Here is a 17,061-nt window from a genome sequence, read left to right on the forward strand (position 1 = left end):
GTAAACAAAATGAAGAAGAAGAAAGGCTAGGTATGTAACAATTAAGTTGTGTGTGTGTGTGTACCTGTGCAGGGATGCATATAGATGCGGCAGATCAGGGGAGCACACTAAATGGGAATCTTGGCAAGATCATAAGTGTCACCAAATGAAAACTTCAGGAACCCAAGTAAATTTATACAAGGTCTTCAGTTGTAAAGAACTAATTACAATTTGAATAAATAGCTGTATTAATACATTTAAGAGATTACAACTTTTTTTGATACAGCCACTATGGAAAACAGTATGGCGGTTCCTCAGAAAACTAAAAATAGAATTACCGTATGATCCAGCAATCCCACTCCTGGGAACATACCCGGACAAAACTATAATTCAAAAAGAAACATACACCCCTATGTTCATAGTAGCACTATTCACAAGAGCCAAAACATGGAAACAACCTAAATGTCCATCGACAGATGAATGGATAAAGATGTGGTAACATATATACAACGGAATACTCAGCCATAAAAAAGAACAAAGTTATGCCATTTGCAGCAACATAGATGCAACTAGAGATTATCATACTAAGTGAATTAAGTCAGAAAGAGAAAGACAAATACCATATAATATCACTTATATGTGGAATCTAAAATATGGCACAAAGGAACCTATCAAGAAAACAGAAACAGACTCACAGACATAGAGAACAGACTTGTGGTTGCCAAGTGGGGGAGGGTGAGGGATGGACTAGGAATTTGGGGCTGGTGGATGCAAACTATTATATTTTGAATGGATAACAACAAGGCCCTAATGTATAGCACAGGGAACTATATTCAATATCTTGTGATAAACCATAATGGAAAAGAATATAAAAAAAGAATGTTATGTATGCGTAAAATTAAGTCACTTTGCTGTACAGCACAGACTGGCACAACACTGTAAATCAACTATACTTCAATTTAAAGAAAAGAGAGATTACAAATTTTTTTCTATCACTTATTTCCACTACCTTTTAATGCTCTTCATTCTATCAGTTCACTATTATTAGACGAATGGACATCAATGAACATTGAATCCTAAGATGCTGAGTAAGGTACACAACTTTAGGGGCGAAAAGGCTTCTGTTCACCTATGTGAAACTCCAAAAGCACCCCAATTTGCTTTGATTCTTGTCACATTTTATATTAAATATTAATACTTTCTCATTTCTTGATTAGGTATATAATTCATCAACAATGCACCACCAAAACAGCTAAGAGCATCCATTAAAGAATATGATAGGGATCCCTTGGATTTCCTCATACTTATACAGACAACAGTATTGAGTGCCTTACTTTGTAAAAAAACATTATGTTACATGTTAAAGACACAAAGGGTACATAAGACGTGGTCCCTGACCTTCCAGGATAAAGTTTAACAAGAGAACATTCCCTACTCCCCCATGCTCACCACCTCCTCAACCCCTGCTTATCCCCCTAAAGCTGAGTGAAAAAGCAGGAATACATATAACGTGACACCATTTGTAAGAAGTTTTAAAACAAACTAAACTGAGCAATATATTGCTTAAGGATACAAATCAGATAAATTTATAAAGGCAGGAAATGGTAAATATAAAATTCTATTTCTGGAGAGGCAGAAGATACAATAAGGGAGGCACACACAAAGAGCTTCAGCGATATGTAAGGTTTTTTTTATTTCTCAAGTTGGGTGGTATGTTCACAGATGCTCACAGATGACTGTTTTGTTTTATGTATTTATTGAAGTATAATTGATGTACATTACATGTTACAGGTGTACAATACAGTGATTCACAATTTTTAAAGGTTATATTCCATTTATAGTTATTACAAAATATTGGCTATATTCCCTGTTGTACAATATATCCTTGTAGCTTATTTTACATATAATAGTTTGTACAGATGCTCATTTTATTATCAGGCTTTTATAACATAAAATAATATGTAATGTATGTAATGTATTTCATTAAAAAATTTTAAAGAAAGCAATTATATAACAATGCAAATATGAATAAAAATATCCAATTGTCTACAAATATGAAAAGAATACCCAGACAGATATAACAGTTAGGAAGTTATGGTTGAAACAAGCAAACGTAAAATATGTTTTTAAATACTCATTAAAAAAGAAAAAAACAGATTTGGAATATTGTAAGAGCCTGGTATATATAACCTTGTTGAGCACAGCTTCCATACAGTGGTGTGAGTGGAAGCAAGAGCACAAGCATTAAGGAATAAAGAAATGGAAGTAGACTGTAGACAACTTAAAAAAAAAAATTGGCAAAGAAAAAGAAAATGATGGGATAGAGTGGTGCTTCAGGAACATGATTTCTACTGAAACATAAGAAGCAACAGTTGAGGGCTTCCCTGGTGGCGCAGTGGTTGAGAGTCTGCCTGCCAATGCAGGGGACACGAGTTCGAGCCCTGGTCTGGGAAGATCCCACATGCCGCGGAGCAACTGGGCCCGTGAGCCACAACTACTGAGCCTGCGCGTCTGGAGCCTGTGCTCCGCAACGAGAGAGGCCACGATAGTGAGAGGCCCGCGCACCGCGATGAAGAGTGGCCCCCGCTTGCCGCAACTAGAGAAAGCCCTCACACAGAAACGAGGACCCAACACAGCCATAAATAAATAAATAAAGTAAATTAAAAAAAAAAAAAAAAAAAGAAGCAACAGTTGAGAAATAATACTTTTGACTAAGAGAAAGCACAGTAAGGCCAAGAAACTAACTTTTCAGGAAGGTGCTTAAGGAAACTTGAGGCCTTAGTGATGCCACAACTGACACCATGGTGGCAGAAGGCAGGGGATGTTGGAGCTTGGACTATTAAGGAGGGCTAAAGGACAGTAAGATAACAGTAACAAGAGTTAACCCTGACTTTTCTGCCCCCACCTAGCTCAGCTAGGATCTTAAGCTTACTCAACCACGAAAAGCCAACATATGCTCCCCTGATATAGGCTAGCTCTTGAAATGTAATTTCCAAAAAGCCCAATGATTTTTTACTGGCAACACTGAATGTACTAAGATAAGGATTAACGCCAGAGTTAGGCAGAGTGACCTCGTACCAGTCTGACAGTATCTGTTTTTCCTACTCTATCCTTTACCTGCATCTTAAGTATTAGTGGTCTAACCACAGGACATATATTCAAAAAGTCAGGTAGAGTCTATTTTGTTGATTCATGACAATTAGGTTTCTTGGTTGGGAAAAGAAAGCTATTTATTTGAACCCTCTAAAATGAAGGTCTAGAATATGTCTCAGTCAAATCTTTTTCTCATCATTACCTTTAAAGCTTGGATCTTTAAAAGACAAAAGAATATTAATACTATATATGCTACCTAGGCAACTTAAAATAATAAAATCATTAGCTATTTCAAAGTTAAATTCCATTAGAACATTCACAGGCATCCTACTGTACAGAAGACATTGTGCTCCCAGGAACTCAAAAATTAGATGTGATCCATTTCCTCACAAAGTTTAAAAAACTAATGTGAAAGAGAAAGTTGTAAGCAGTGTTAATACAACATGTATTATATCAAACTATAAAGAGTTACAAATAATGTACAATAAGAAAATTAACAAGATCAAGTATGACTAGAGGGATCTTGGGAGGCATCATGGAAGAGATAGCATTTCTGTGAGTCTTGGTGAGAGAAGGCTTTTGGTAGAGATGAGAAAGAGTACGAGGAAAAAGTCAAAAAAGTAAAAAACATCTTTAGGAACTAGCTAGTATACAGAATGAACAAGGATTTGCTAGGCAGTAAGGCCTGAAAAATAGTCTAGGAACAGATAAATGGAAGGCCGTGAATGTCACATTAAAGCATTTACTTTGTTTTCTAAAGGTAACAGAGAGCCAGAGCAGGATTCTAAGAACAGAGTTATATGATCTAAACTAACAGTACAAGGTTAGGCTTTAAAAGACTGGAGATAAGGAAGACATTAGTTACCCATAATAATGATCCTAAGGAAAGATGATGAAGGTCAGAACTAGGGCAGTAGAGATGGAATGGAGGAGGCAGACAGATACTAGAGACACTGCAAAGGTAGAATGACAGGACTCCGACTTAGTGACAACCGATCAGACACACCGATGGAAACTATAGGGATAAGATTATGATGACAACAAAGTTTTTAATGAGGGTTTCCAGGAAAAAGATTGTGCTTTTTTAAAGTTACTTTTTCTGTCCTTATTTGATTTTTGAGAACAGCTGAAATAAAGAACTTGCTCTGATAATGTCATCGAAGGACCACAGTTGTTTCCATTTTCATTCATTAAATTATACGTTATGCTGTCAAATAAGATGCCTGGTGTTAAAAATACTTCCAGCATTGCCTTAATTGCTATTTTAGCCTCTACAATCACATATATTTCTGCAGAAGTCAAAGCACAAGGTAAAGGGTATTTTTCCCTAATCATATGAGAAAGCAAAGAATACATATCCAACTTAAATGTATGTAAACTTTAATGTATTAAATGTTTGATAAGTCATTCTGCTGCATTTTGCCATTAAAGAAATTTCAAAAGAGACTGGCATAAAATAACTTAAGGCCAGAATGACTGAATGGATTTACAATTTCCTTGTTTTGGTTGCAACAGTAAAAACAAACCCACTGATACTTATATAGGAATGTTCAATAACTACAGAACTCAAATAATTTTAAAATCTACTTGTTTAGCTCTAGAACTAAATACAACATATAACCCACTAAAACTATGTTATACTTCAAAAAGGATTGTAAATACAAAAAATAAAATAACTAAGTATATGTAAGAAAAAGTTCTCCTAAAAAAAAAATTTTAAGATGTGTAAACCTGATAAAGATTTAAGAACAGCTTAATCAAACAGCAATGCTCCAAAAATGAAATACAGGCAGTGCTGAAAATGAGCTGACAATAGGGAGAAAATGGAAGGCATATATACCACTCTCTCTCTTTCTGACATTTTTCTGATCCTTCCAAAGAAAGGAGTAAAGATTGGATGACCTGAACCACAGAGTGATGACTAAAAAGCAAAAAAGTAAAGATTGAGGTTTGTTGTCATTCGAACTGGTCCTGATATCTTAACTAGGGCTTCACACCAGCCACTGCCAAGGTTGCTGGCAACACTGAAAGGAAAGCAGTTTGTCTTTGTTGGCCATCCATCATCTCATCTCACCCCGTCTCTGGCCTTCAGATAGCAACAGTATTCACTACATCATCTGACTATCTTAAATTTCATATAATCCATTCTATACTCATTCTAGTTAAAATGCCAGAGACGAGTAAGTACTGATGAAATAATCTGCTTTAAATCAATCCTAAAGTTAAGGCCCAACCCTTTTAAGAAGTAATCACTGCTAAAATAACCTCTAGTATTTTCTGAGTATCTACTATGAGTCTAGTGACAATAGCAGTGTTTTTTTAAAATCCCTTTAGAAGGTCACAATCACCATTAAAAAAACAAAAACAAAAAAAACCTGAAGAGAAAATATCAGAGCATGTCACACATAGTAAGGTTAAGAATTGTTTCATGAAACTTTAGTTTTGGCTGTGTACCTGTGTATGCACATATAGAACACTGGGTATAAATGTGAAATGTCTATGGGTTACAATTGAAAGTGTAAAAGTCCTGCAGAGCAATGCTACTCCAAGTGTGGTCCACAGACCAGTGCTGGTTGAGGAACTGCTGGTTACCAGTCTGTGATAAAATAAGCTTATAACAGAATGTAAACCTATTAAGCACACTGAATTTTTCATAGCAGCAAGACGTTCTTTACAAAGAAAGCAATGTACTCATTTATATTCTAGCACAAGCTGCAAGCCTGTAAGAGACTGGCTACTTTGAGTAACACTGCTCTAGGGAGATAAAGAGAGTATCACAGGGCTTCTGATCACAAATACCTTAGTCTGTTTATCAAGACCAAACTAATACTCATTAAATAATAAGCCAACAATTAATTCCTACACTGTACATTAATACGTGACTCCAGTCACTGGGAAGTCAAAAGGAGGGGAAAATTCACTGTAACTTGGGGCGAGGGGGGAGCTTCTTCCAGCCCAGAGTGTACTCTTCTGTGCTGATCCCTCGTCCTGCAAAAACCAACTTAAGTTCCACCTCTTCCATCCTTGATGGTCTCAGTTCTTGGAGTTTATTTCTTTTTTTTTTATATATATAAATTTATTTATTTTATTTTTGGCTGCATTGGGTCTTCGTTGCTGCGCACGGTCTTTCTCTAGTTGCGGCAAGCGGGGGCTACTCTTGGTTGCAGTGTACGGGCTTCTTATTGCGGTGGCTACCCTTGTTGTGGAGCACGGGCTCTAGGCGTGCAGGCTTCAGTAGTTGTGGCTCACGGGCTCTAGAGCGCAGGCTCAGTAGTTCTGGCGTACAGGCTTAGTTGCTCTGCAGCATGTGGGATCTTCCCGGACCAGGGCTCAAACCCGTGTCCCCTGCATTGGCAGGCAGGTTCTTAACCACTGCGCAACGAGGGAAGCCCTGGAGTTTATTTCTTGATCTAAATCCTATACTATCAGTATTTGTTATCTATATCATTCCTTTAGTACAGAATTTGGACCAAATGACAATTATGACTAGGCTTTAAGATATTCGTACCTTATAAGCATGCAGTTTCATGATGCTGTGATAGAGACAGAAACTGGCCCTAAGGATAGGAGTTAGCTATGAATAGAGTGAGAAAGGAGGGCATGCCAGAAGAGGAAATCAACACGAACAAAGACACAAAATGAGAAATCAGTATGGGAAGGTAATAAGAAAAATAAAGAATGCTATAGGGATTATTAGGAAATAATCAAATTAGATCAAGGGATTATACTAACATGTCTTTATAAGTCATTACTCTGGGCTTCCCTGGTGGCGCAGTGGTTAAGAATTCGCCTGCCAGCGCAGGGGACACGGGTTCAAGCCCTGGTCCGGGAAGATCCCACATGCCGCGGAGCAACTAAGCCCATGCGCCACAACTACTGAGACTGCGCTCTAGAGCCCGCGAGCCACAACTACTGAGCCCGCGTGCCACAACTACTGAAGCTCGTGTGCCTAGAGCCCGTGCCCCACAACAAGAGAAGCCACTGCAATGAGAAGCCCGCGCACCGCAACGAAGAGTAGCCCCCGTTCGCCGCAACTAGAGAAAGCCCGCGTGCAGCAACGGAGACCCAATACAGCCAAAAATAAATAAATAAATAAAATATAAGTCATTACTCTAACATGCTAGATCTCTTAACATCTACCTTAGTAGTCCTTATAGGCAACCCTTAATAATTGTTGGCTAACAATAATAAATTCTATTAGGTAAAGAAATGGAATTACATGATGGAGGACTTTTGAAGCCACCCAAATTGTTTATATTTAATTCAGCAGGCAATAAGAAGCCAGATCTTGAAGGGAAAATGGTATCTCTGGGCAGGTCAAAGTGGGGATATGCAAGACAGATTTGAAGGAAATGGGAACAAGGGAATGATACTTTAGAAAAGAGTACTAACAGGCCATGGCAAAAAAGAACATAAAAAGGTAGAAATGTGCTTTGACTGAAACAGTATTTTCTCTCTTGAGTATACACACACACACACACACACACACACACACACACACACACACACACTTTCAACCCTGAGAAATGTGAAGAATGGTAGTGCTGTTAACAAAAATAAAAAGTTTAAAAAACTGATCAGTTTACAGCAGCATTTCTCAACTTGGGCACTACTCACATGTTGGACTGAATAATTCTTTGTTGTGGGGCTGCCCTACACATTGTAGGATGTGTAGCAGCATCCCTGGCCTCTACCCACTAGATGCCAGTAGTATCCACCCTTCTCTAGCTGTGACAACCAAAACTGTTTCCAGACATTACCTAATGTCCCCTGGGCGGGGGTGGGGGTTGGGGGGTGGTGGGTGTCAAAATTACCCCCAAATAAGAACCACTGATTTACAAAAATATTTGAACATGTTGAGTGTATGCAAAAGGAATAACATCTAAAGAAGGATGCCTTGATAGAGATGTAAATACGTAATCAGACATCAGGTTTACAGAAAGACCAGATATTAAATCAACTATTAAGGCGTTAATGTTACTTTGATAATCCTTAGTGTTTTGGGAGACAACAAAGTATTGACATTGAAATAATATGCTATCTAGGATATAGTTTAAATAATTCTATTCTCTTCACTTTTATGTATATTTTTAAACTTCTGTAATAGTTTTAAAAACATAAACATCATTTACACTAGTAACTAAAATCAGGAGAATGAATCACTAAGGAAATGAGATCTTGTTTCTCTACAGCTGACAAGATACCTGAAGGGCTCAGAACTTGGGGGGATGCGGGTGGTTCCTAAAGGAGGAAAGAAACACAGAATGAAGGAAAACCAGGAAAGTGCAATATCATGGAAACCAAAGAAAAAGAGAAGTCCAAAGTTACAAAGTTCTTACAATGCTAAAAAGAAAAACAGAGTAAAATAACTAGCCCTAGTTCTGAAGAGTGATTAAAAACCAGCTTCAATGTGGTAAACATTTAGAATACCTACAACTATTCAAAGTGTAGCACTGGGGGCTGCAGGGGATACAAAGAATATACCTCCTAACATAGTTTCTACCTCTTAGGATGAAAGATGAGTACACAGTGGTAATACAAAGCAAAGTACAGGCACTAACGTACCATGCCCAAATTTTCTGGTTTTATTAAGGACCATTCCTAGAAAAAACACGAGGGTAACTGTTTTACACAATAGGTGTCTATCTACCTATATAACCTTGATCCATTTCTTATCTCCTCTTCCTCTTTACCTCTTTAATTTTTTTTTAGCAGATGCAAAATGGATGAGCTGGGAACCCAACTGTACTTAGTAAGTACCAAAAAAAGAGCTATGGTTCTCAACCCTAGCTGTATATTAGAATCACCTACGGAACTTTAAAAAAATATTGATGCCCAGGACCCATTCCTAAATGGTTCAATCAGAATCTCTGAGTGTGAGACTTGCACATAGGTATTTCTATAAAGCTCCTCAGGTGAATTCTAGCGTGCAATCAAGACAGGGAACCATAGGCATAAAGAATGGATATAAGCATGTTACTAGAAGCAATCAAACACTATGAAGACGACAATTAGTTTTCAGCTGAAATCAACATTTTTTTTTTAAGGTAGAATTTTATTTTTATTTATTTATTTATTTTTAACATCTTCATTGGATTATAATTGCCTTGCAATGTTGTGTTAGTTTCTGCTATATAACAAAGTGAATCAGTTATACGTATACATATATCCCCATATTCCCTCCCTCTTGCCCCTCCCTCTCACCCTCCCTATCCCATCCCTCTAGGTGGTCACAAAGCACTGAGCTGATCTCCCAGTGCTATGCAGCTGCTTCCCACTAGCTATCTATTTTACATGAAATCAACATCTTAAGTTATATAACTCCCAACCTACCAAAATTATGAAAAATCATTTTAATTTTTAATATTTTGTAATTAAGAAATTAAAAACCCCAGGATTCCTATACCCACAGCTTTTCAATTTGTTTTGAAATTGGTATTAAAATGCATAATAATTTCATTTTACTACATTACAAAGACATCAGGTCAAATGTTATATGATATTACATGTGCAATCTAAAATGATACAAATGAACTTATTTACAAAACAGAAATAGACTCACAGACACAGAAAACAAACTTATGGTTACCAAAGGGAAAGGGGATACGGAGGGATAAATTTGGAATCTGGGATTAACAGATACACCCTACTACATATAAAATGGATAAACAACGAGGATAACAAGGACCTATGGTGTAGCACAGGGAACTATATTCTACATCTTGTAATATCCTATAATGCCAAAGCATCTGAAAAAGTATACATATATATGACTGAATCACTTTACTGTACACCTGAAACATTGTAAATCAACTATACTTCAATTTAAAAAACAAGAAAGACATGCAGGTTCACATCACTGTTGGTACATTTCAGAGAATTCAGTATTATGAAAGACTAAACTGTAATGTGTTAGAAGAGGCAAGGTTTAGCTATCTCAACACTAACTTTATTCACTGTACATGAGTACTGTGTTACTTGAATTAGTATGGTTATAAATGTTATTACAAATAAGTTTAACATTTCATCATTTACTAATAAATTTTATATTATAAAAGTCAGTCTCATTTTCCACTTATTATCATACAACTCTGGACAAATTCCTTAAATCCTCCACCACAACCACTGCCACTGCTCAGTTTATTATCATCTGCAAAATGGGAATAATCCATCTGCTTCTACAGAGTTTTCAAAGGTGTCAATGAAAAAATATACATAAAAAGTGCTCCGAAAATTATAACATGCCATGAAATGGCTAAAGAAATCAAAAGCGTAACTTATTCTGCATCTACTACTATATCCAAGCATCAGTCAACAAAATTATGGTAGGCTAAAGATGGCCACAAGTTCTTCAGCATTCTCCTCTTCAAAAGGTCTATCATCTGGTTGCGGGAGGGCTCTGACTGCTCTAACCAATACAGAATGTTGGAAGTAACGCTGTGCCAATTTCTGGGTCCAGGCTTTAAAAGACTTTAAGAGAAAGCTTCCACTTCCTGACCCTTCAAACACTTGTCTTGGAACTCAGCCTCCATGCTATGGTATGTCCAAGACACATGAAGAGGCTATGTTGTAGGCACTCCAGTCGACATCTCCAGCTGAACTCCCAGCCAACATCAACTGCCATCCACGGGAATGAGCCATCTCGGATGTCCTGCCCAGCTGAGCTTTCAGATGACTCCAACCCTAGCTGGATATCTGACTACAAATACATGAAACCCTCACTGAGAACCAACCAGCTGAGTCCAGTCAGCCCACAGAAACATGAGATAATGAATTGTAGTTTTAAGCCACTTTGTTTTAGAGTGATCTGTTATATAGCAATAGGCAACTGGGACAATGACCAAGATTAAAACAAAAAAGACTCAATAATATCTAATTTTATTAACACCTCATATTTAATAGACACTTTTTTCCCTTTCATCTCTACAAAAATAAGTACGTTTTTATGTAGAAAATGTTCATAATAAAATATAATGCTAGACATTTTATGGGAAAATAATCTGATGTACTGACTCTCTTACTTTACAAAAGCCATTTTGGTTCTTTCCCATTATGTTCACGCTAATAAACAAATGACCATAATGACTGACAAAGTTCAAGTAAATATATTAAAAATTAAATTCTAGAAAGACATCTTTAAAATATTTTTGTTTTTCTCACGCATTGTTTTCTCAAAAACTACAATGCATACCTATGTGCAATTAATATAAATTTATGTCATTAATGACAGGTTGTTGTTTTTTATTATAGGGTCCTTACTATCTAATTTAAAAGATGCACCTAATGTGTCACAAGAAAAGGAATACACATTTCAACATGTTAAAGACATAGCACAACCTATGGAACCTTTCAGACAGACTGGTCCAGTACTCTGGAATCATGAGAAACGATCTAAATCCATCATGAAAGACATTCAACAGTGAATCTTAAACAGAAACTGTTGAAATGCAAAATCTGCTTACATAGCAAAGCCGCAGAGCAAGCCTAGAAGAGGAACACTTCCCCAACAAAAATCACTTGACATTTTTCATGGCTGCAGTAGAAAGTACACAAAAATTAGGATGCTTGCTGATGCAGAGAGAGTAAAATCCTCAGTTCGACATCCCCTACAGCTGAAACCCTCAGGCCTCTTAACAAATATTAAATTCCTTAGACTCTGCAACACTTCTGTCTCCAGGTAAATATTTTGTTAGTGATTAGGGACTTGCTCCAAGGTCACAAAATGAACTGGAGGCAAGAAATAAACCGAGATGTGTGGTCTGCAGCTTTAAGTACAAATTCAGGGTTCTGATAATTTCCAAGGTGGAGTGGAGGTTAAATTAACTTGTCCCACAACTCTAGGAGAGAGGCCACATTTTAGGAAAGACAAGCTTTTATTTGGGGAAGTCACAGTTTTAACTCTGAAGCGCTCGCAGGTTCTTTAAACTCATACCTGGACTTCACTACAAGCAAGTTTGACTGGATCAGAGGAGGGATTGGAAAACACTCTGAGAGATTGTATTAAGGCCTGGGAATGTAGCTCGACGGGCAGAAAATCTGAAAACGGAGGCAAGAGGAAAGAGGTCAAAGTCGGTCTGAGTGTCCAAGAAGGTGGAAGAATGGTCAAGGCCACCTTCTAAGACCGGAAAAACCGGAGCCCACACGGAACTCGCTGGGCAACCCTAGGTGGGTAGCGGGAAAGACTCGAGGTAGGACCCTTCCTCCAAAAGCCGATTCTATGTTCGGGGTTGTCCCACCCCCTCCGAGGACACGGCTTGTCTCCCGGGTGACCAGCAGCTGGTGGAAGGAAAGGGGTTCACTGCGGACGGATTCCCGACGAACAAAGGCCAGGACCCAGCCCCGCACTCACCTTGGCGCCGGGCGCGCTTCACTAATGCCGGTCTCCTCGCCAAAGGCCCATCTCCCACCAACCCGAAGAAAAATCTCTATCCCGACAGAACTCAGCTCAGCTCATCCCTCTTTCCCAATTTGCACTGCGTTGCGACGCGTCGCGTCTCTGACGTCACGCAGGGGCGGGGCTGCGCGCGCGTGCCCTTGACTATTTGCTGTTTCCCAGCCCCATCCTACCCTGTGGGGGCTGCACGGGAGGGCGGAGGAGGGCCGAGGAGGACGTTTTGGATGGACTGTCTGGGTAGTGTCCAGGCTACACCGAGCTGGGGCGAGCTTGTCCGCCCGTCCCCTGCGCCCTGCATTTCTCGGGCTTAGTTCTGTCACCCTGGTGTTACTCGCATCCTGGGCCTTGCTGTGAAGGAAGCAGGGCTGCTCTTAACGCCTTAGCTACGCCTCTTCCTCTTCAGGTTGGAGATTTAAGGCAGACTAGAAAAGGGATTTGAATCTCAAATCTGATTAAAAGTTTAACGTTCTCCGAAGCCACGCCTCTGGTAAGAGAAGAATAGACACAGTTCTAAAGCACATTATATATACACATACACAGTTAAAAACCCAATCTTACAAAAACAAAACGAGAGGTCTGAACTTTCTCGCGAGGTGATTCTTTGTAGGTGATTGAATGCTCCGATTATCTGTAAACATAAAGTTGCTTGGATGGAGTTGCGGGCCATGGTCACTAAGTCCCCAGGGACAGTCCAAGTGTCTCATGGATGGAAAAGCTGGAAGGCGAGGTCTAGCAAATGCGTTAAGTCAAAGTGTGTGCCACATAGGTGTTCAGTAAACGTGTAATGAATAAATGAAAGGACCTAACCCAATAGTGTTTCACATATAGTGGTCTTTCCATTAATGGTAATTTCCTTTCCATCACAATGAAATACCTGCGAAAATATGGTAGCTCTTTTATACCTAAGCTATACACTATTTTCCCAAAAGATTTAAGACATATAATATGAAGTATACTATACTACCTGAGACTGCTAACTAGGAAGCCTTAGCAAATTTTTCATAACTAAGGGGAAAAATTGCATCTATCTTTCGAGGGTGGATCTTAAGAAAGTAAATTGGTTATTGGTTGTTTGCTTTTTTTGGTTTGTTTTTGGTCTGCTGAGCATCTTGATGAATTTGAGTATGCAAAGAAAAATCCAGAGTTGAGTTTGGGAGTAGGAACCAAACAAAGACAGAGGAAGAAAAGTTCTCTGAAGACAATCTCAGAGAGGGAGGATCCTAGGAATGTGAGGTGATAAAGATCGAAGCCCATAAGAATGAACCAACCAGTGAAGAGTCTCCTATGGTGGGATGACAGAAAGGTTTTAATAAATAGGACTCTTTAACATTCACCTAAAGTTATTTTTGTTGCTCTGATGTAATTGCCCCAATCCCAATCCCATCCTCCCAGTAAGTGGAATTCCCCAACTTCCCTAAAGCATCAGTCAAGTTTGCTAAAACATAAGTCATTTGCGTGCGTTTTTTTGAAAACTAAGAAGTTCCCACATGTGGGTCGACAGGTGTGGGAGAGAAACCAGGCACAAGATGACAAGATGATTCCAAAACTGAACTGAGTTGGTGAAAGCAGGAAAAAACAAAACATTCCTGGGAAATTCACAAAAATCTGGGGATGGGCTCTGGACTTTTCAAAATTAGTGGAATGAGAGTTCTTAAGGAGCAGGGTTACCTAGATGAAACTATGCTTATTGAATGGAATTATAAACCCTAACTCTTGTTCAAATTTGTACTGTAACAAACCAGGCGGCAGTATCTATGGTACCCAGGCCATCCAGCATAAGCAGTAGTCCAAAACGTACTGAACCTGATTCATCCTCCATCCATTCAACAAGTATATGATGAATATGTATACTACGCCAGGGGTTATTTTGGACTTGGGTTATAAAGTCCCTCCTCAACAGAGAGCGGACTTACATTCTGATGGGCGAGAAATATGATAAGCAAATACATGCACAACATGAGTTTGAACAACATGAGTTTGAACTGCCCAGGTCCACTTAAATGTGAATTTTTTTCGATAGTAAATACTACAGTACTACACAACCTGACATTGATTGAACCTGTGGTTGCGGAACTGAACTGGTGGATCCAGAGGAACCTGGGATATGGACGGCCGACTCTAAGTTATACTCGAATCTTCAACTCTGCAGAGGCTTGGTGCCCCTGGTCCCTGTGTTGTTCAAAGGTCAACTGTATACTATGTTAGGTGTTGTTAAGTGCTTAAAAGAAAAATAAAACAGGGTAAATGGCCAGCAAAGACAGTGGTATTTTTGGTGAAATAGGGAAGAGCTCTCTGACAAAGTGACATTTCCATAGAGCATTTAGTGAAAAGAGGGAGCGAGCCATGGATACGTGTGGGGGAAAAGCATCCAAGCACTGGGAGCAGCACAGGTGAAGGCAGTGAGTGAGGAAAAGGAGAGTGTGCTGGAGGGGCAGCAAGGAGGACAGTATAGAGTGAATGAGTGGGATCGTGATAGGAGATGATCTCAAAGGGGTGGGGAGAGAATAGAGCACAGATTATATAGGCCTTGTAAGCCAATAAAACATGTTTATCCCAAAATAAGACAAGAAGTGAATCAGAAGTTAACATTTTATGAGAAAATTTAGCTTTCATATGTATAATAAAATTTACATTATGTACAAATGTTCATCCCAATTATCTTTTAGCCAAAGCACAAGTGTCTTGTGGTTTTTTTTTATTAATCACTTATTCTTTTCTATTCATCTGGGTTTTATTTCCTAAAATCATAATGATCATCTCATTGGGCCAGTTGCATGGCCCATCAAACATTTTATCTCTAGGGAATGCATCACCAGAAAAGGGGTGGTAAGTCTTGGCTATTCTCCTGGTTATCAACTTCAAAGTTTAGGCACTCACCAATCTTTGCACTTCACTAAGACTCTACCAGATTGGTTTATCTTAAGTTGTAAAAGATTTACTATATCACCACTTAAGGTGATTTGAGTTCTATTTTTTTTTAATGTGAAGTTGTACTTCTATCTTTTTTTAAAAAATTTATTTGGCTGCATCGGGTCTTAGTTGTGGCATGTGGGATCTTCCGTTGCAGCGCGTGGGCCCTTAGTTGTGGCACGTGAGCTCTCAAGAGTGCGGGCTCAGTAGTTGCAGTGCGTGGGCTTAGTTGCCCTGCAGCATGTGGGATGTTAGTCCCCTGACCAGGGATCGAACCTGCATCCCTTGCATTGGAAGGCAGATTCTTAAGCACTGGACCACCAGGGAAGTCCCTATACTTCTATCTAATTGGCCTAAACTTTAAGTTTTAGAGATATGTCCTCATTCTATGATTTCAGGGTTTAATGAACAACTATACTTACTTTTTTCAATCCTTAATGATTTTACAGATTTAGGTCTTCTTTCCTTTCTCCCTTTGATTTTCTATCTAAACTGAAAAGTTTTAATCTGGTTATTATGTTCTTCAGTGGTTCCCCATTGTAATGTCTTCTGGATCTTCCTGCTTCCATTAGATTTTCCTTGCAGAAAGATACTTCCTTGTAATACTCAGAATACAATATTACAAATGGTGATGCACATGGTTTTATCCCAACAAGATAAATTTTTCAGTTTGTTGATCCTATCACAGAATTTTCACCTACTTGAGTGAGGTCATCAAAGAGTTACTTAAACTTCTTAAGAATTGTCTCTGCAGTTTTGTCATGCTAACTCTAACTGGCAGAAAGAGAATCCCATTCAATAACCACAGGAACTGTTGAGCTACCAGTGTATTGAATTGAGATCATAGAATCAACACACATGCTTAAGCCTTTTCTACATATTTACAAAAAAAACTTATTAAGCTTTCGATATAATGACATTTTAATGAAGCACCTAATTTAGAGAAGATACTTTTTAAGTCAAAATTCCAAAAAAGTCTTTCTGTAATTTATTCCCATTTATACAACTCTTAACTATCTAAAGTAATGTAATGTCTATGGGAATAGGGGTACGATTTTTGATGTGGCATTTACGTCTTCCAAGTTATAGGTAAATATATTAAATAATACATGCCCAGTGGTTCAAACTTCAGCATTATCAAGCAATATATGGCTTGAATAAACACAACAACAATGCAGGCCCAAAACAAAAATTTACAGACTCCGGGCTAGCCCAACGCTTGGGATCCCCCAGCTGCTAGCCAACACATGGAGAGTTGTGCCTGGGCGTGGCACAACTGGATGCACCTTGGGAAATGTTCTGGATGAGGGATCCCAACTCCCTGCCTCATCACATACTTCTGGAGGAGTGGAGAGGGAGCAGGGATCACCCAGCCAATCTGGAAAACTAAGCTTTTCTATTGGGGTTACAATTTTATCAGTTTAAAAAACAAGGTTTTTGAGACCAATCGCCTGTGAAGTTTTCCTTATCAATTCTAGTTTCTGCCTGAGCCTTTAGAGCCACCCTGCTGAGCTAGCTTGTTGCTAGGCTGCAGAAAGAGAATGAGAGCATCCAGGTTATCCAGCAGACAGACTAGTGTATCTTTACTCAAATGTGCATAAGAACCAACCTCTAGTTTACATTTAGTAGATAAGGAAAAGCAACAACAAATTTGCGTTTAAAAATATCTATGGTGATACCGATGC

At 38.7% G+C, this 17,061-nt stretch overlaps 1 protein-coding gene and 1 pseudogene across 3 annotated transcripts in view; one reads left to right on the plus strand and one right to left on the minus strand.

The window, feature by feature from the left end:
- The window catches only part of USP8 (ubiquitin specific peptidase 8), a 98,611-nt gene that overhangs the window by 46,694 nt on the left and 34,856 nt on the right, over nucleotides 1-17,061 (minus strand). The window contains exon 1 of one of the 3 annotated variants that reach the window (XM_059913311.1): nucleotides 12,422-12,532. The exons of 1 other annotated variant lie outside the window; for it this stretch is intronic. The gene's annotated coding sequence lies outside the window, so the exon portion shown is untranslated. Of the gene's footprint in view, nucleotides 1-12,004; nucleotides 12,102-12,421; nucleotides 12,533-17,061 lie in introns of those variants that run through there. One more of the 3 variants, XM_059913312.1, reaches the window with a different exon arrangement.
- Nucleotides 10,626-17,061, plus strand: part of LOC132360096 (peptidyl-prolyl cis-trans isomerase A-like) — a 28,543-nt pseudogene continuing 22,107 nt past the window's right edge.

The sequence above is a fragment of the Balaenoptera ricei genome, chromosome 2 (genome assembly GCF_028023285.1).
Source record: "Balaenoptera ricei isolate mBalRic1 chromosome 2, mBalRic1.hap2, whole genome shotgun sequence".
Classification (NCBI taxonomy): Eukaryota; Metazoa; Chordata; class Mammalia; order Artiodactyla; family Balaenopteridae; genus Balaenoptera; species Balaenoptera ricei.